Source organism: Zea mays, chromosome 3, assembly GCF_902167145.1.
Source record: "Zea mays cultivar B73 chromosome 3, Zm-B73-REFERENCE-NAM-5.0, whole genome shotgun sequence".
Classification (NCBI taxonomy): domain Eukaryota; kingdom Viridiplantae; phylum Streptophyta; class Magnoliopsida; order Poales; family Poaceae; genus Zea; species Zea mays.
In genome coordinates, this window is record NC_050098.1 from 78,575,819 (window position 1) to 78,595,774 (window position 19,956).

Here is a 19,956-nt window from a genome sequence, read left to right on the forward strand (position 1 = left end):
CAAATGACAAATTGAGTTTAGGTTCCATAATTTAATCATCGGAGAGTCCTGAGCCGCTCATGACCGTGAGCTTGGCTAGTATACCAGTTTTACACTCTGCAGAGGTTGTACCCTTTACCCACAAGTCGTGTATCCCATGTCGCCAGGGTTAGCTAGGCCCTTAGACACTACCGAGGTGAATGGCTAGGGATCCACTACGAGGCCTTTACAAAGTTCCGCTAGCTTCCGAAAACCCGCTATAGTTTATGGGAAGAGCACTTGCAAGAATCCCCCGTCTGACCGCCATCGCAGCAAAATCAACCCTAGAACCTCCTTGCATGCAATCCCCTACTGCCCTTGCCCCTTTCGGGTAAGGTAGTCTTCCACTAGCTTTCCTAGTTAGTTGGCCAAGGGCGTCCCATTAAACCCTTGTGGTGGCACATGTTTCTCAAGTTAAGCTCCATGTTCCAATTAACATTAATAATCTTGACATGAACATAAATAGAATAGCAAAATAACTGGAACATTGATACAATGAAATATTATCCCAAAAACCATGTGAAGCAATAGCAAAACTACCCAGGTGATTCAGGGGTAAACAAGGTAATCAGGATAGACAAACTAGGGTGACCTATTGGGTCCCATCAAAATTAAACCTATGCATTGAATAGTGATAATAAAGAATATTATTGGGTAAACAAAAGTGATCAAGGACACAAGTTGCCTGGCACTTGAGATTCCAGGTACCAACATGCTTTTCAGATGACACGTGTCCTTCCGCTAGTCGTAGCAATACAAACAGACATGGTATAGACAGAATTAACATCACACCAAACATAAGTATAAACTAAATAATAATGATCTACGTGTAGCTACGAGATCGTGGAATCGAGAACCACTAAAATCGGAGTTACGGTCATCGAGTTATGATTTTATGTAGTTATTAAGTACCTAGAATATAGTAATTCATGTGAATAATTTTAAATCAAGTTTCATGGTTAGATAAAGGTACTAGGTGATAAACAATACTTAAACAAAATTAATTCAACTGGAATGAATCAATTTGGAGTAATAGATTTTAAGTTATGAATTTCTAAAGGTTTTATGTGCTTAAAATAGAATTAAATGAGAAATTATTTTTTTTCTTACTGTTTTCATGTCAAAACAGAGATACTAGGTAATAGACAATAATATTACAAAATTATAGGAATTGGAACGGATTAATTTGGGCTTAATATGAGTTTTCTATGAATTACCCAAGTTTTACAATTATTTTTATACTCAAAATCAATTTCTAAATCTATTTTTCCGGTTTTATTTAATTTCTGGACTGCGCCTCAATTTATATAGAAGGCAGGGGCTGGTCTACAAATATTTCCTAGACTCATGGAAACAGGCCCGAGGACCGCGGGTTTATTTCTAATAGAATCAGGGTTTCTTAAGCAAAAAGTTCCTACGAAGGGGTATGGAGTGCCTGGGGCCGTCCGATTAGCCATCGGCCGCCAGGATCACACAGATGACGTGGTCATGCGCGATTACATCGGATCCGCATAGCCAGGGATCTACGGTCTGCGCAAAATCACATGAAACGGTGCACTGAATCTGATCAAGACCGTCCGCTCAACATCCGACGGTCACCTGCGTTCTTCCCCCAGCAAGCTCCCAGACAGCCGCGCGCCTGCCCCTGCGGCGGCGCCATGGCCGGCCCGCAACCGGTACCTTACCCGCCGATCCAATCCTCGAAGCGAACGCCGCTACACTATGCAGAGGTGAAAGCGAAATGATGGGGGAAAAACTTACCGGTAATCGCACACGCAGGAGCTCTGCCCACAGAATCAGGCGGACCCGCGACTACGTTGAGGAATTCCCGGCGCGACGCATGCTAATCGAGCTCGGTGAGGCCACGAGCACCATCCCGGTGACGAGCTGGAGCTCCCCAACCGGTTTTCAGGGACCCAGCACTAGTGACTACGTGAATCACCCGCGGTGACTCATCTCTCTCATCCCAATCGCGAGCTCACAGCAGGCGCTAGATTCCTTTGTTCCTGGCGGCGACACTCTCCTATCTCTCTCTGCGCACGACAACAGTCGCGTGGGCATATAGCCCGCCCAGGTCGGGCTCGACCGAGTCAGGCATGCGCACGACCACGGCATGAACCGCGTCATGCGCGGCTTCTGTTGAACGGCGCGACGCGACTGATCCGAAAAGTGGGGAGGGAAGAAGCTCCTGATAGCAGGGGCCCGCACGTCCGTAAGTGGATACCAGTGTGATGCACGCGCGACCGCGTCCAAGGTGGGCGGAACGACCGGCGAGGTCCTCGGTGGATTCTGCTCAACGCTCGCCCAGACCAGAGGATGGGGATGCACTTGACAGGATAGGCCCACTCGTAAGCGAGCCAGAGAATGCGCGAGCGCGGCGCGTGCAGTTGAGTGACCGACTGTGTGGTCCCACCATGCAGTCGCAATGCTCCAGAGCGCATACGGCCGAAAGGACTGGCCAGTGGGGTCCGCGTGGTGGTGTCCATCAGTCAGCGGCGAGGCGAGATGGGCCAACACATGATGCAAAGTGAAAGGAAGTGGGCCGTGCGGAATCGAGGGGGATGGGCCGCGAGGGATGAAGCGGCCCAGGTAGCACAGGGCGAGTCCCTCTTTTTTATTTTTTTTTCTTTTCTTCTCTCTTCTTTCTTTCAACTTTAAATTCAAATTTAATTTCAAACCTTATGCCAAATTTATCCTCAGATTCCAAATAAAATTTAAACATGTTCAAAATGTGTTAAATTTATTTATTTATAAATTTATTTTGTGTTGCATAATGTTAATCCCCCATTTTTTAAATATTGTTCTCAATTCCATAAAGTGCACCTTTATTAATATTATTATTTTTATGAAATGCACAAACAAACAAAAACACCAACATGATGCATAGAGTATTTTTAGTAGTTATTTGTTCACTCAATTAGGGTGTTCCATGTTGTAATGAGTAGATGACAAAACATCTATGGAGATCAACTCTACTTTCTTTGAATACATTTTTGGGTATTACACTCAGTCTCAGGACGAGTGAGGGATAAAGTCCGCGCCCGACTTCACTCAGGTATTAGGTTTACCGGTTACCATATTTCCCGACATGTGTTTAGTACGTTCAAAAGCTTGACTCAAGTATCCACACATTAATCCTTAATTCCTTTTTCCTGTCTCATGGACAAGGCATCCTCCCTGGATCCATGTCCATAGACCAACATATATCTCGTTATCAAGAAGAATACAATCAATTCCTGACCTCGCGCGAGTGCTAGAAAAATCACTCGACTTCTACCGAGATCCTGATCAGCAAAGCAGCTACTCGACTTAGCATACTAGTATCCATCTCAAAAAGGAATCCTAAGATCATGCAACTAGAGGTTTCAAGCAACTCCTACACTGAAGTGCACATTACAACCCTACAAACATTAAGTGTAGTAAAGTAGCATATATAGATACGATTATGAATAAAAATTGGGGTTTGCCTTCAATAGCTGGGGCTGCGGGGAAATCCTCGATGGCAGTCTCGGGAGCTTGCTCCTCGTGGACAACTTCTTGCTCGGGGATGAGCACGTACTCTCCGTCAGCGAGATTGCAATCTAATGAATGCAATGAGTAAGATACATGCATGATATGATATGCAATTTAGCAATTAAACTCTGATGGTGAATGATCATTTTAATAAGGTTGGGCTTAATCTTGCTATTCGAAGATTCTTGCGGTATACTTAGCAATTTAGGGTCAAGCTTAGTTAAACTAAGTGGTAAGTCTATATTGGTGTTCTACTGAATTCTTTTTAATGTCTTAGTGAGAATCTATCAAGATTTCTAGTCGAACTTTATTGGAGCGAGGTTTAGCTTTCATTTCTTTCCTTCTATTTCTCCTATGCCTTTAAAGTGGGTTTGAACTACAAGTTAACTCAATAAATTTCCAAAAATTCTGTAAACATTACAGTGGCTTCTTACTGGTGTGTACCTCTGTCTCAAAATTTGGGGTTTAAAAATTGAATAGTTCCTTCTGGATAAAATTATTAAATATTAGGGCAGAGGGGGTGTTTTGAACTACAACTTTTTTTAACAGAGGGTTATTCTTTAAGACATATTTTTGCTGGCATCTAGATGTTATAGCATGACATTGTATAAATTTCTAGTCATCAATACTAATTAGTTATTTTGCTATGATTTTCTAAAGTTTCTAGCAAAAGGGGTGCTTTCTACTACCACTATATTTGAAAAATATCAAACAACAGATTTCTAATTTTTCCTATCTTCTTCTTTGTGCAAAGAGCAATCCTTCTAAAATAGGGCAACTTTTTGCTTAAGGGAAGGGTGGTAGAAATTATTTGGATTAAATAGCCTTTATCATGAAGTATTGGCAATGGGTATTATTTTGTAGTTTTCAATTGGGTTTTGCATTTTTCTCTGGTGGCCGATTTCATTAGTGATCTAGTAAAATTTTATTTGCCCATTGTTGCACACTTTTTGGCTTACTTATGATTTAATTGAAATATGGCTTAATATCAAATTTTATTTGTTTACCCTACTTAAAATAATGGACTGAGGTGTTTATCATTTTTGTAGTAGGGTTCTAGTGGTTACAAGTCCACTGGATTTTTATTATCAATTTTGAAATTATTTTCATAATTCTAATAATTGTTTTTCTAGTTGATTAGTGCCTAATAAAACATTTCTTCTAGAATTTGCTCTGGACTAGGGGTCCCTTTATTTTTCCTAGGTTCTTTGTTACTTAAGTAGGCTAGGAAAAATAATTGCATTCACTATTCATTACTTTCTAATACATTTCTGATTTTCCTAAGTTTTGGGCAAAAATGGCTTTGAATAGATAATCCTACTTAAACTTTCAGTACTCGGGTGCTCACTATTTTTATACAGTGTCTACATGGGGTTTGAACATCTACAAATTTTCTTAAGTTCAGAACAGAAGTATAACTAATTTTCTTTAATTTAATAAGGTTTGGTCCTTTTCCTTAATTAATTCTAAATCCTAAAATTTAAAACAGGAAGCATGGGGTTCATTATTTTTAATTGATAGTCCGTAATATTTTGAATTCAGCAAAACTGGTTTGTTTAAATTTGGTTGAATATAACTCGAGATATGAATTGTCTAAGTTCTCTGCTGAATTTAAAAAGGATAAAAAGAAATGGATAAAGGAAATATAGTTTTGCGCTGGGGTCCCTGGTGAAAGTTCTTAAAGGAATTACAGACAGGTCCCCGGTGCACTATTCACATGAGTCTACGGCTATGCAGAAAACCCTCTAGGGTTTCTGGAAATCGAACCTGCGGTCCTTCCCTAATGGAACAGTGGCCGCGGAGGAAGAAAGGGGCGGAGGGGCTTACCGGCAGCGAGGCTGCTCCGGTGAGGTGGTCGAGGATGTAGGGGAGGTCTTGAGGATCACGGCGATGTGCGGGTCGCCGTCGGGGATGGTCGGAGTCGGCTGGACCACGTGCACAGGCGGAGATGCTCGTCGGCGGCGAGGAGTCTGGCCTAACCAGGGCGCGATAGGTCAATTGAATGGTTCAGAGAGCTTCACTAGGTGCTGGGGAAGACGTGGGTGCAAGACATTGGAAGATGACTTACTGGTTAACTCGGTTCACGCGCGGCAGCGGGTGACAGAAGTTCGGCGAGGGTGAATCCGCCTCTCCGGTGAGGCAATGCCTCGACTCAAGCTTGGAGAAGCTTCATGGCTTCACGGGGAAGCGGTCCAGGGGCTGGGGCAAGGCTGGGGTTCAACAGAAGGGGCTGGCCACGACGGTCGTGATCGAGAAGTGATGGCGGGCGGTGGTGCTTGCTTTTCACGGCGAGCTCCAGTGATCTCTGGCTCGGGCGAGGCTCTGGGTGCGCGAGTGCCAATGGCTAAGGCCTCTCGAGGCATTTATAGGCAAGGGCAAGGTGCAGATGCGCGGGGCAGGGCGACCACACGCGGGGCGCGCGCTGCCACGGCCAGTCCGCGCTCGGCCGGTCAGGCAAGCGATCGAACACGTGGCTCTTTGCTTCTGCCCGAGTTCAAGCGCTTATAGGTTGAAGATCTTCGTGTATTTGGGAATGATCACTGCACAAGATTTGCTCTCCTGACAGAGCTTTGTCGTTTATGTGTGGAAGTCGAGCGGTTTGGGGCTGTGTACAGAGAGTTGTCGTGTCACAAAGGTGGCAGTGTCACAAGGTCGAGTCCCGAGGTAAAACCATGTAAAGATCATGTCTAACGGTGAAGAGAGGTCTCCAAACTTTGCCACGGTGTGTTTAAGGGAATTTGGTGCCACTTTGATATTTGGACTTGTTTGATTTGAGTTTTGAAAAATAGAGAACGTGGTTGATCTTTGGAAAGGGGCTGAAATTCAGATTTCTGAATTTCCCCCAAGTGCATTAGTTTTGGAACTGATTTGGGGATTTTGAAAAGTTCAAATGGCCAAACTTCCTTACTAGACTTTGTTGGTTAAAAAGTGAACTAAAACTTTGAAATTTGGTTTTTACCAAAATTTGAATTTTTCTCCCAATTCTTTTCCCAAATGCCCTTTATATGCTTAAATGGTTTACTTAGGATTAATTAGGGTTTGAGAGTTTTTCTTACCTTAAGATTCATGACATGATTAAGGAAAGTTTCTTAAGATGAAAAAGACTCACTTTAAACCTTTGTTCTTAATCTTTGATGTTCATCCCTTCATTTGGTTTACATGTGATAATGGTTTGGGTTTGCTTAAGGAAGAAACCCTAAGTGACACTGGGGTGTCACACTAATATTAATTTAACCTCTAAAATTTAGTATTTGCGAAAACAACAAAATCTTGGAAGTTTGATTATAAATATATATGTTTCTCTCGTCGAACTCGTTCTATGTTTTGTGTCTTTTTCGTGAGGTCGTCAAACCGCATTTCCTCCTCGTGAACGTTGTGCTGCTCGCACATCTGCTACCCCTCTATTTCGTCTATCATCGCCTACCCCTGCGTAACTCAGTCTCCGTCATACACTGTATCGTGCAACTCGTCGCGCGACCGTCGCTTTTCGCTCGGCCAGGACGCGACATGCGACAAATTTTACAACCGTCTTTCGCATCCTCTCTCTTCTATAAATACATCCTTAGCCGTCACAAAGCTCCTCGTCTCGCCCTGAAACAGATCACAGGCGTGAAGGGCAGCGGTTACTAGGTATGTAGGATCCCTCTCCCTGTCCCTCTTTTCCTCGCGCGACCAGTCGGCGCAGAGCCGCGGCAGCTTAGCACGCACGCCCTGGCCTCGTCCCCGGCAGCCCCGCGCAGAGCCCGTGCATGCCCCTGTAGCCTCACGCACAGCGCGCTCAGCCCCAGCCTCGTCCCCGGCACCGCATCGCGGCTAGCCCTGGCGGCGGCCTCTCCCACTGCACGACACGGCCCCCTCCACTGTTGTCTCCCTCACGCCCCGTGCTCCTGCGGATCGGCGAACGCGACGACCATCGCTCGCGCAGGCAGGTCCGCGACTGAGCCCCTGGAGCTTGACAGCCCTGCGCCCTGGCCAGCGTGGCGCGCGCTCGTCCCTGCTGGGCGCGGCCTGACGTAGCTCGCGGCTAGCGGCGTGTGGCCGGCCGAGCTCGCCCCTGCAGCCAGCGTGGGCCATGGCCCATGGCCCCGGCGAGATCCCTGCTAGCCGACCTCCTCTCCCTCTGTTATCTGCTGCTTCTTTGGAAGAAGCCCTGCTGTGTTTGTGCGATTGGGAAGAAGGAGATGAGAAGAAGCCAACCATGCAGTTGGGATTTGGGGAGATGCTAGCCACATTTGATCCCACTGATTTTGACTAGTTGTGGCTGAGATCCATGTGACCACATAATTTAAATTCGAGAGATGATATCTATTCAATATAAATTGCGTCGTAAACCCGTCATGACTCGTTCCAGTCGCGTTAACTTCGTAATAACTTCAATTTCGTATTAGTAACATTATTTTGGTATGTCACAGATCTTAAGTAATTAATTATTTGTTCATTCGATAGTGGTTAAAAATGACTTTCCAATTAAAACTAATGTATAGTTCAAACTTGTGCTTTACAAATACGTGTTAATTTGATTAATGTCAACTCAAACATTTTGAATTAATACTCGCTTAGTGTATGCACGACATCTATTTAAGTATTTCTCGTATGTCGTGCATGCTGTTCTACGCGCGAGGGCGTGCTAGATTGCGTGTGCTGTTTTGCGCACGTCACTGCACGTTGTCTTCGCGTGCCGCGCGTGCGGATCGTGCGCATCGCCGCGCGTTGTCCGCGCGCTAAGTCGTGTGTGTTCGTGCGTCGTCGCATATTATTCACGCGCCGTTTGCGCATCGTCGACATTCCTTCGCGCTCTCGTGTCGCGCGTCTGGTTCGCGTGTCATGCGTATCTCACGTGACGATCACGTATGTCGTGTGGTGTCTGCGCATGATAATAATTGTTTTCGCCTATAAACACTTATGTTAATAATGATAATTTGTCGGTTCTCGTATTTTAAATAGTTAACTTAAGGTTTGCTCGACTAATAACTGTTAGATTAATATTCTGATTAGATTAAAAGTGTAGTGTTCAACTTGCGCTTTGATAATAAACATTAACATGGTTAATATTAGCTTAAATTCTTTTTATTTATTTAATACTTGTTTAGTTTAAGCACGATATCTAATTAGTTTTTCTCCGCCTGTTGTGTGGCCTATTCCGCATGCGGTGGCACGCTGTTTCGCGTGTCATTCGCGTGCTGCTTGTACTTCGACGTCGTTTGTTCGCGCGTTTATGCCACTCGTCTGGTTCGCGTGTTGTCGCGTGCTGTTCGCGCCCGTCGTCACGCGTTAGTCGCACATGGTCACGTGTTGTCGTGCGCGCTGTCTGTGTTCCCCTTCGCGCATGCCTCAGGGTTGTTTCGCGTGTTGTCACGCGTGCTAATTTACATTGTTTGCTCGCGTCGCCACTCACATAAATTGCTATTCAGGCGCTTTGATAAAATCGCTTTGCCGCATCGTTCATGTTAAATAATTAATTTCTTGTTTAGCGCCGGTTAGTTAAAATAATAGTTCGATCGAACCTGTTAAGCGATTATGCTGACTTAGACGTTATATTCAATATTCGGTTAATATAAAACAATATAATTTAGTGGTACCCGTATGTCATGTCGTTTATAAATTTATTATATGTTTAAACATAGTGAGTCTTATGCGTCATGTTCATAAATATAATCCGACCAGTTTAAAAATATGGTTTCCGATCAAATTACAATCCCGATTAATGCCACATTAGATATTTCTTTAGATTATCTTCCGCAAACGATCTATATTAATTAGAATCGGCCTAGAACGTAGATTACGCGTTTATTATGCAAACCTTCTTAAAACCATACCGTCTCAACCATAGTTTCGATTTCAGCACTTATTTCCTCGCGTGACTGTAGAAGCGATCTCTATTTTATAGTACACGTTTTTTTAATGGTTTTCTTTGTATGGTGTAATGTTCTTATGCATGTATATGTTTGTTTGTCTATGTCTGTTCATATTCACTGCGCAACGCGAATAGATTGCGATCTGTTCTCGAGCTTCAAGGAATCAACGATCAAGATTCGGTGAACCCCTGGTATTGAGATCAAGCTCTTCGAGTTCTACGAGATTGAAGACCCTGAGCATTTGTTTTGTGAAGGCAAGTGTCCTCTGACCCATTACGTCCTATTTACTTTATAAATCACTATCCCGCATTACTCAATTGAAAACATAATGATTGACTAGCTTTGTATTTACCTTGTCCTTGATTACCTTTTGGGTTATTATGGTTAGCTTCATGCTATTGCTTTACTTTAATCAATGAACATGATGTGATTACTTATGATATGATGATGTTATCCCGATGATGGTCCTGTGATACTTTAGGGGACTCAGGCTGTTTCTTGAGTGCCTCTCCATACGGGGAGCGACACCCCTGGAAAACAGTGCAACCATGAGGGTGGTATGGGACGCCCTTGGCCAAGTAATTAGGGAAGTCTTATGTTGGGTGCTGGTTTTTGGTCATTGGGAAACGGAGGCATCTGTTATGGCTCCTATATTCTTGCTTAGGGATCTAGGTACGGGCATCGTCCCACGTCTTTTTCCTGAGGGCAGAGGTATAGGTTTTGGGACGTCAGATGGACTTTATGCAATGGTCATTTCCAACATTCGCATAGTGAGGACCCTAGGGAAAAGCCACGTAGTGAGACCTTGCTAGTTCACCTTGTAAGTGATCAATGGGGAGTCGCGATCCTCGGGCAGAAAGGGAATCACGACTCATGGGTAAAGTGTGCAACCTCTACAGAGTGTTATGAAACTGATATATCAGTCGTGCTCACGGTTATGAGCGGCCTTGGGATCCTCTTTGATTAGGGATACAGATGAACTGAGATTCAATGGTACTATTAATGGTTTTGGTTCGATGATGATAATGATGTTCCTCGATGAGGAAATGATTCACGGGTTGGTTATTGTTAAAACTTGGCTTCCACTAATATAATACTTGACCAACTAAAAGCAACTGCTTGAGCTTAACCCCACATAAAGCTAGTCCACCTCAGCCAAACGGGACATTTGCTGAGTACGTTGATGTGTACTCACCCTTGCTTTCACAAAACACCAGGTTGCCTTTGGTGCAATCTATGCTCAGGTAAAGAAGAAGGTGTCGAGGCAGATCTCCAGGGGTTCCAGGACTTCGACGAGTTCGAGGATTAGGCTAGCGACCTCCCCCAGTCAGTTGCCTATGGTGGGTTAATCGACGTTGGCTACGTTTTGATTCTGTGTACTTTGATTTATATTATGTAAATGACTCTAGTCTTTAATATTATTACTTATTCTTTATTGTAATTCGAAGCATTGCGCTATATTGCGTCATTTATGTAATCACTGTGTACGTGAATTTCCTATCCTGGCACGTACATGGTTCGCATTCGGTTTACCTTCAAAACCGGGTGTGACACCAAAGAATTTGATAGGTTGAGCCTCATATTTTTGAAAAACACGCGAGGAGTAACAGTTGAGTTAGAACCCACCTTAGAGTGAGAAATCAATGAAGCACAAAATAATGATGAGAAGATCAATGAAATTTGGTAGCTCATTCTAGAAGGAAGAGGCAAAGATTTTCGGGAAGTTGCAAAACGTGTGGTATGGTTCAAGGACCGCCTGTGTGTTCCCATTGTTCAATCCATTCGGGAGTTGATCCTCAAGGAAGCTCATGAGACAGCTTATTCCATACATCCTATAAGTTTGAAGATGTAATAGGATCTGAAGAAGAAATTCTGGTGGACGGAATGAAAAGAGAGATCGCAGAGCATGTGGCTATATGTGACAGTTGTTAGAGAATCAAAGCAGAGCATGAGAGGCCCACAGGTTTGTTGTAGCTGTTGGGGGCCTTCTTCTCCACCGAAGGTCCTCTAAGCAAAAACACTTTCGGCAAGATAACAAGCAATCAGCTGTAACATGAAGACATATGCCGAAGCTACAACTAAAAGAGCTTCGGCATGATGACGTGCTTGAGACGAAGGGTGGCACCGACCTAAAGAGGAAATGATTGCATAGTCCCTGATAGTTTGTGTCGTAATCATGATTAGTTATCAAGGGCATGAATGTAATTTTGTCTGGGCTATGACCCGTGCCTATAAATAGATGAACTGTACCCTCGTACTATTCACGCTAACTTGTATTTACTTGCTCGTCACTCTTGAATTCCTACCTTCTGTCAAGTCAAAGGTATAAATGTAATTTAATATCGTTAATGTTTGTTCATGACTATTTAATGAGTATATAGATAATCTAATAATTTGATATGATTATTCATATTCTTTATATGTTCTATATGTTCCTGCTTTTCATAACATATTGAGATGATGAAGGTATGTCCTTCATAACCTTCGTCTGAAGATCATTATATCCTAAGGGAGATAATGCTTCGAAGTACGAAGGTCTTTAACCATTAACATTTGTGTTGCCTTGTTCTTAACTCGTAGCATTTGAGAACAAGTGACCAACATTGGCACCCACCACCGGTGAACTCACTTCCACTGTTGTGACAATGGCTTCGTACAACGACTAAGCTGAAGCACTTTCGGTCATGAAGCTGGTGCTCCCAATCACAGGTGGTTCAAGCTCAGAGCCAGCTAACAAGAAGCAGAAGAAGGAAGCACAGAGAAGAGTGTAGCATGTTGGGGTGCAAGGACCCTTCATCAGATCCAAGTGGTCTCATATCCCAATCACCTTCTCCAGAAGGATCTTCAGCTTAAAGACTATCCTCACAATGATGCCATGGTTATATCTTGTGTCATCAAGGGATTCCTTGTCCACAATGTTCTGGTTGACATAGGCAGTGCAGCGGATATCATATTTGCAAAGGCTTTTAAACAGACGCAAGAACCAAAAGACAAGATTCATGATGCAACACACCCTCTTTGTGGCTTCGGAGGGAGACAGATTGTGGCACTTGGCAAAATGACAATGTCAGTTACCTTCGGTTACGTCCTCAACACAAGGTCTGAACAAGTTGTCTTTGACATCGTTGACATGGAATATCCATACAATGCAATCATTGGTCGAGGGACGCTTAATGCCTTCGAAGCCATACTTCACCCAGCGTATTTATGCATGAAGATACCTTCGGAACAAGGGCCCATTACTATTCACAGGAGTGAAGAAGCTGCCAGAAGGGCTAAAGGGAGTTGGACGGATTCAAAGGCGATCCATAACACAGATGGAGCCGAAGCTTGTCAACAATATAAGCACAAAAGAGAGAAGGCTGCTTCGGCAGATCAGCTGAGGCCTATGCTCCTGTGTGAAGATATAGCAGATCAAAGGGTACTGTTGGGATCTCAGTTATCTTATGAACAAGAAAAGACTCTGCTAAGATTTTTGTTCAACAACAAAGATGTCTTCGCTTGGACAGCTAATGATCTCTGTGGTGTTAACAGAGATGTCATTGAACATTCACTCAATGTGGATCCATCTTTCAGGCCAAGGAAGCAAAGACTTCGGAAAATGTCTGAGGATAAAGCCAAAGGTGCTCGGAATGAAGTAAAGGGACTTCTCAGTGCTGGTGTTATCAGGGAAGTAACATATCTAGAGTGGCTAGCCAACACTTTTATGGTGAAGAAGGCTAATGGGAAATGGAGAATGTCTATAGATTTCACAGATCTCAACAAGGCATGTTCGAAGGACGAGTTCCCTTTACCAAGAATAGACTCCCTTGTAGATGCAGCAGCTTCTTCGGAACTCATGAGTCTATTAGACTGCTACTCGGGCTATCACCAAATTTGGATGAAGAAAGAAGATGAGCCAACGACAAGTTTCATAACTCGTAGTGGTACTTATTGCAACCTTCGAATGCCCGAGGGGCTCAAGGATGCTAGAGGAAGCTTCAGCAGAATGACAGCCAATGTTCTTCACTCTCAAATAGGTAGGAATGTGCTGACTTATGTTGATGACATCATAGTAAAAAGCACGAAGTAAGAGAATCATATTGCTGACTTGCAAGAGATGTTTGTCAAATTTAGGCAAGCTGGTCTTTAGCTAAATCCAGAAAAGTGTGTCTTTGGAGTAAGGAAGGGCAAGTTCCTTGGCTGTCTGGTATCGACGAAGGGAATCGAAGCTAACCCAAGTAAGATCGAAGCTATCCTTCGGATGGAGCCGCCAAATTCAAAGAAGGGGGCTCAACGATTGGCAGGAAGGCTGGCGTCGTTAAATAGATTTATATCAAGATGAGCAGAAAGGAATCTGCCATTCTTTGAAATACTGAAGTCAGTCGAAGTTTTTCAGTGGGGTCCGGCTCAACAAAAGGCTTTCAAAGAGCTAAAGCAATACTTAATAGACTTGACAACTCTAACTCCACCTTCGTCAGGGACTCTGTTACTCCTATATGTGGCAGCCTCTCATTCTGCAGTCAGTGCAACACTTGTACAGGAGAAGCAAGATGGCCATGTAAAAAGACAAGCACCAGTATACTTTGTCTCCAAAGTACTCAGTTTATCAAAGCAAAATTACACAGAATTGGAGAAGGTGTTGTATGCTGTGCTAATGGCCTCTAGAAAGCTTCGGCATTACTTTCAAGCCTATCATATAATTGTACCTTCATCACAACCTCTGAAGGACATAATGAGAAACAGAGAAGCTATAGGAAGAATTGGAAAATGGGCTGCGGAACTCAATGAATTCACTATTGATTATGTACATAGATCCTCAATTCAGTCTCAGGCGTTAGCAGATTTCATTGCTGATTGGACGCCAGGGGCTAAGGGAGAAGAAGCGATAAAAGATGTCGAAGCCTAGACAGTATTCTATGACGGTTCTTCGGGAACCTTCGGCGTAGGTGCGGCTGCTGTTCTAGTAGCGCCCTTTAAAGTCAGGACATGCTACGCAACAAGACTGGACTTTAGTTGTATAAATAACATTGCTGAATACGAAGCCCTTCTATTAGGGCTTCGAAAGCTAAAGGCAATGGAAATAAGAAGGGCAGTCCTTAAAACTGATTCTCATGTTATTTCTGGTCATGTAGACAAAAGCAGCAAGGCAAGGGATCCGAAGCTTGAAAAATACTTGGATACAGTCCGAAGATTGGAGGCTTCTTTCAAAGGATTTTCTATAAAAAATATTCCAAGAGGGGAAAATGAGCATGCAGATCTGCTAACTAAGTCAGCGGCACAGGGGCTCCCTCTACCTTTGGAAGTATTCTTTGAGACAATAAAAGCACATTCGGTTGAACTTATGGAGAGAGCAGTGCTTGCAATATCACCTGTACATAGTGAAGATTGGAGGACTGAAATTATATCTTTCCTCCAAGGTAACTATCTTTCGGATGACGAAGTTTATAATAAAAAATGGAAGCAAGGACAAGACCATATGTGATAATAGAAGGGGACTTATACAAATATCGAGTCTGCTCTCCACTACTCAAGTGTTTATCCAGAACCGAAGGTCAAGAGATGATGAAGGAGATACATGTAGGTGTATGTGGATCTCATATTGGGTCTAGGCCTTTGCTGGGGAAGGTTTTCAGACAAGGATTTTATTGGCCGAAGGCAGCTTCGGATGCAGCAGATCTGGTTCAAAAGTGTGAAAATTGTCAAAGATGTGCAAGAGATCAGAAGCAACCTTCATCTCTAACCCAGTTAATACAACCAACTTGGCCACTGCAAAGGTGGGGTCTGGATTTGTTAGGTCCACTTCCACCTGCACAAGGAAATTTGAAATATGTCGTTGTAGCAGTGGAATATTTCTCTAAGTGGATCGAAGCAAAACCTTTAGCCACAATAAACTCGGCCACAACACAGAAATTCTTTTGGCAAAATATTGTTTGCCGCTTCGGCGTGCCGAAGGCAATAAACATGGACAATGGAACACAATCTAATGCCGAAATATTCAAAGATTTCTGTGACCGAATTGGTACAAAAATCCATTTTGCATCGGTAAGGCATCCAGAATCAAATGGGCTAGGAGAAAGAGCAAATGGCATTATAATGACAGGAATAATGAAGTTAATCTTCAATCAGCCCAGAGCAAAATGGCCAGATGAGTTGATTAAAGTGGTGTGGAGCACCAACACAACTCTATCAAGGTCAACAGGATTTACACCCTTCAAGCTCTTGTTTGGTGACGAAGCAATAACAACAAAAGAAGCAAAGACAGGATCAATAAGAACAACAGCTTCGGCGGAAGACGAAGCTGATTATCAAACAACAAAAGATACTATAGAAGGGACCAGACTTCAGGCTATAGAACACATCAATAAATATCAGGCCGAAACAATAAGGTGGTGTGATAGGAAGGTTCGATTGAAAAACATCAAGTCAGGGCATCTGGTGCTTCGGAGAGTGGCCAACCCAGATACAGTGGGCAAGTTGCAACTGAAGTGGGAAGGTCCTTTTCTGGTAGTATCTTCGTCAAGACCCGGTTCTTACAGATTAAAGGATATGGACGGCAACGACATACCCAGATCTTGGAATGCGGATGAGCTTCGACGGTACTACGTGTAATTTGATGTAATATTTTTTCATTCTTTTACTATGGCACCCATTTCCTTTCAGGATGGGAGAAAGGTTATTTTTAATGGGGCCATAGCTTGTAATTTTTCATTCTTATTTAGCCCTACACAATACAAGGGAGAAAATCCCCCAAAGATGTAATATGTAAAATCAGAGCCTACACCATCGAGTGCAAAAAGAAAACAGGGAAAACCTCTGTAACACCCTAGGTGTTGCCCAAGGCCCTGGCTCAATGCATGCACCTATAGCCTATTATCACATGTGTTTAGATGGGAAGGAGGGGCACCAAAACCTTAGAAACCATGGCTTAATTAAGTAAGGATCATGAGAAAAGGGAATACCCTAGCTTTTCATGTATCTTCACCTATGAAATGGGTTCTAAAACACTAGTTCCCCCTCTTAAGCCATTAAACCCCCAAGACTTGGATTAGTGAGAAGGGGAAACAAATGATCATTTCATGACTTAAACACTTTACCAAAGTTGAAGTACATTAATATATCTACAAAATATAGTAAGTGAGGTATAACAAAAAGGTCCTACAAAAACCCCAAATCAGCCCCCAATTGGAGAGCACCTTAAAGCAATCCATTTTTTCTCTAAGTCAAAAATCAGCCCTAATCTAAAGATCAGAAGTGTTCACTTATTTGCTGGCGCCAAAACCACATGGTCCAAATAACAAAAAGTAGCCAAACTATCCAAGGCACACCCCTGAAATGTTTGAAACCAAACCAGGGTCGTTTGACACGGTTTGGCATCTGTTTTGTCGCGAGATGAACAATGCAGACAGACAAGACTTGGCGCCACCATATCTTCCAAGCCAGACCCGATCTCCCCTTGGAACTCACATGAACAAGATAGCTCTAGGAGCAGGGAAGAAATCTTACACAAGTCATATGGCAACATTCGCACGTTTGGGTGCTCAGAAGGCGCAAAAACTTGGGCAGAATAACACGACCATCTGTTCGACGTGCCTTGGCAACGCCAGAGCATGCCCCGACACTCGGCTCCGCACGCGCCACGCCGCGCTGCACCAACCCCGCGCCGACGCCTGCGGCTATAAAGCCAACCCCATCCTCGACCGTACTATAACACCCAAGGTGTTTATTGTCTGCTCGACCACGAGTGCGGACTTTTAACACGTGATAGCGGTGAATAATAGTCTCTCTGTCTTAATATGTTTCGTCTGTCACGAGTTCGACAAAGTTTTTATTTATCCGGGCTTCATGATGTTCGGAACATAGTTGTTCCGAAAATCAGTGCGTTCGGTGATTATTCAAAATTCATTGCTCGCGCGAATACGAATTCGGAAGCCCGACCCACTCGAATGATTTTATCCTGAATAGATTAAGAAGAACTCGACGACTAAGCTTTTAGTGTAAAATAATTTAGTCCCCTTTTTGTTATCCGTGACATCGCGTCTATGGATTTTTAATTGAATTGTCCTCTATTCGAATGTTCGAGTAGCGAACGGAATTCATCTGAAGTCAACTGAATCAAATGCATATTAAAATACCGAAGCCGAAAACCGTTTAATTCGGTCCATTTACATCCTGTCCGAAACAAACCAGACCACTGTAATTAGTACTGACAGCAACTAATTAGTAAATGATTTGATTTAGTTCACTAAATCATTAGAATGAAATGTGTAGCCGTATAGCGTGTCAACCCAGTATACATCGTTAAAAATTGTGATCCAAAATATATGCGATTTTCCTTTAAAAAGAGAGAAAAGAAAATCCAAAAAAATCTGTCGCCGCTTTCCTGCCAGATCTTTTCCACATCCGTCTGATTTTTTCCCTGCGCGCGCTTATCTTCTCCACTCTCTATGCTAATTTTCCTGAAGTCGTCCTTATCTTCCTCGTGGCCTCCCAGCTCCCTCCTCTCCCTCCCATGGCGCACAGACACTCCTTCTCGGCCATCTCCAGCACTGCGCCCAGCCCAGCCGCGCCGAGTTTCTCCCTCGCCATGGCTGGTGCCTTCTTTGCTCTCCTCTCCAGCCGCGCCAAGCTCGGCCTCTGCTTCTCTTGCGTCGCGTGCCGAGCTCCATCCATGGCCGGAGCTCCCTCCCCGCTCGAATTTCGCCAGGCCCGCGTGGCTCCTTGGCGCCCCTCTCCTCGGAACTCCCTCCTCTCGCTCCAGCTCGCCACGCACTCCTCTGCTCGGCGCCTTTCCTGCTCCCCAAGTCCGGTGCCCTGCGGCCTAGCACCGCGCCCCTGGTCCTGCTCGTCCTATCAGTCGAGTTTCTTCTTCCCCGGCACGTCGCTCTCTCTCCCTTGTCTTCTCTCCCCTGCGCGCTAGTCGCTCGTCTTCCTGTGAGCGCACCTGCTCCCTCGGCCCTCTCCCTGACGCTCGACCTCTCTGCTTCTCTCCACGTCGCTCTCAGGTCTCCGGCTCCCATGCGCTCGCCCTGTGCACGAGTTGCCGCACCCTGGGAGCTGCTCTTGCCGTCGTGGAGCTCTCACGGCCAGCTCCCACCCTTTTGACGCGCACCCATTTTTCCCCTTTCGCGCGGCTTCCCAGCTCCAGCTCGGCCCTGTCTTCTCTATGCCATGGTCGGCATTTCCCAGCGAAGCTCAACGTCACCACCATTGTGAAATGTTTGATCCGACTTCGTCGTAGACCTCGCCGGTTGTGCACACTCCGGCCTCCTCCTGTCCATGGCCAACCTGCCCGCCATGGTGTCGCGCGTCCCTGCGCCCTACTTGTTCCTGGCCCTCGCGCTGGCTCGCCTCATCGCCGAATTCCAGAACCAGCGTTGTAGCTCAGCTCGCCCAAATCCTAGCCATGATTCCCATCACGCCCTGTGTCGGCATGCTGGCCCGATGCTGTCGTCCTTCTTCATCCTCATCTTCGCCTCGACCTCGCGTGGTGCTCGGCCGTGCACAGCTGCTTGTCATCGACGTCCCTACGAGTTGTTGGTCGTCGCTCATGTTCACCTCCATATGATGGGTGGTGTGGGTGGTAACGTCCTGGTGCGCTATTCATTTGGGGTCGAGGATGTGCTTGAACCAGAGATATTCAAAGTGGATGCTGGACGTTCTTGCACCGTGGACACGTTGAAGATCCATAGCATATTGCGGTGCTCCATTCCGTAGGTCTCCAACTTGGTGCCAGTGAGACTCATTCTTACTCTATTTGTTCTCATCCGGCCTTGAATTATTAGATGCTAATTATGTGTGTATTTTTGTGCAAGCAGAGGAGAGAAATTCCTAGGAACTGGGTAATGAAGCAAGATTCGTGCAACGTTTTCCAAGTGTCCGATGGATTGCTTGACCTCGGATTCGTTGTCATCTCGTGTAGTTGAATCATTTTAGTCATGGTAAGTGTAACACCCCGTCCAATCCCTGAACCGGCGGTACTTACTCCAGGCAGCTCTCTAGGATCATATATCGTCCACACAGACCAACACGAGTCTTTTGTGCACACTTTGTCCTCACTCATGCGCACCCGAGAAAACTTCCCGGTCGGTCACCCATCCCAAATTGCTCCAAGCCAAGCACGCTTAACTTGGAGGTTTTTTCAAGATAGGCTTCCGAAAAAGAAGATGCACCTTGTTGGTATGGATACTTTATTATTCTATTAAGCCTTGGGCTAGGAAATCACCATCCTAGGGGCCAGGATATAACAATCCACCCCCCTTAGAAGACCGACGTCCTCGTCGGTCAACCCCAATCCAGGAACCTCCCCTCTTAGCCACGTTTGTGTGTCTAGTGTCAGCATATGCCATGCCATGTGACCACTCTGGGCCCACATGCGCCATGCGCCATATACCCAAACCCCTAGCCCACATACGTCGTGAAACCTCAAGGGCCGGCTCTGATACCACTTGTAACACCCTGTCCAATCCCTAGACCGGTGGTATTTACTCCTAGCAGCTCTCTAGGATCATATATCGTCCACACAGACCAACACGAGTGTGGCAGAACCGCCTGAATTATTCCAGCTTAAGTGCCTAAGTCACGCCTCAGG

General features: G+C 44.8%; 1 pseudogene; it reads right to left on the reverse strand.

Annotated features, from left to right (window-relative positions):
- Window positions 1-17,860: 17,860 nt before the first annotated feature.
- On the reverse strand, window positions 17,861-19,305 carry LOC103650228 (uncharacterized; annotated as a pseudogene).
- Between the last annotated feature and the right edge of the window lie 651 nt (window positions 19,306-19,956).